The following is a 1,395-nucleotide window of genomic DNA, read 5'->3' as shown; positions in this document are numbered from 1 at the left end:
AAAAAAAAAGAAAAAAATTTAAAAAAGCTTGAATCTTGGAATCCACTAATGCTAGGAAAGGATGAAAAAAAAACTCTACAAATACATGTCCAAGTGGGGTTGAACTATCTTTACATACTTCAGTTAAAACAACATATTGCAGAAATAGAATGTAGAAGCAGATATGAGAATCTAGCCATCTACTATTAAGCCAGACATTACAGAGATCTGAAAAATGAAAAGCAATGCTACTTTTTTCATGGGCAGTGCCTGTGGCTCAAAAGGGTAAGGGCGCCATCCCATATGCTGGAGGGGGGCGGGTTCAAACCCAGCCCTGGCCAAAAAGAAAAGAAAAGAAAAACAATGCTACTTTTTTCACTAATTTCCCTTTGTTTTGTAAAATATAATTGTTTTCATAAAATATGCTATTTGCATTCATTATGTATCAGGTATGATATTTTCAAATGAGTGAGGTAAATATTTTTCAGTGTCCCTGTTTTTGTTTTTAATGTGCTAAATATCAATAAATATAATCAACATAAGCGAGGCATTTGTTGCTTTCGATTTTTCTTAAGTTAAATTTCTAATTTTGAGATAATTATAGACACATATACAGTTGTAAGAAATAGTGCAAAGAGATATTGGTCTCTTTTACTCAGTTTCCTGGGTGACAATGGTAAGATCATTCAAAATAAGGTAGTACAATAGCACAAGGAGATGTTGACACTGATACAACGAAGATCCAGAATGTTCCCACCACCACAAAGCCCCCTCATGTTGCTCTTTCATAACCAAATCCACTTTCCTCCTGCTCTCATCCCTTCCCTGACCCATGGCAATCACTAGTCCATTATTTTATCATTTTAAGAATGTTACATAAATACAACCATTCAATATATAACCTTTGGGACTTGACCTTTTTCCTACTTAGCGTAATTCTCTGGAGATTCACCCTGGATTTTTGCATATAGCAACAGTTCGCTCTTTTTCACTGTTGAGGAGAGTAGTATTCTATGGCGTGGGCGCCCCGCAGCTGGGCTAGCCATTCTGTCACTGTAGGTGAGGCATCAGCTTCCCTTGGCTACTTTCAAGATATTTTTACTTTTCAGTAGTTCAATTATGATGTGTGTTGGCATTGACTTATTTGAGGTTATCCTGTTTGGGGGGTCACTCAGTTTCTTGAATCTTGTTAATTATATCTTGCCAAATTAGGATGTTTTCAGGGATTAGTTTTTCAATTCTCTTTCAGCTTCATTTTTTTCTCCTCTCCTTCCATAACTTCAAGCTTTTGTTATAGTCTTTATAGGTCCCTGAAGCTCTGCTCTTTTTTTTTTTTTAAGAGACAGAGTCTCACTTCGTCGCCCTCAGTAGAGTGCTGTGGCGTCACAGCTCACAGCAATCTCCAACTCCTGGGCT

This window comes from Otolemur garnettii, unplaced genomic scaffold (assembly GCF_000181295.1).
Source record: "Otolemur garnettii isolate 467f Iridium unplaced genomic scaffold, OtoGar3 scaffold00041, whole genome shotgun sequence".
Taxonomy (NCBI): domain Eukaryota; kingdom Metazoa; phylum Chordata; class Mammalia; order Primates; family Galagidae; genus Otolemur; species Otolemur garnettii.
This window is presented reverse-complemented; position numbering follows the sequence as displayed.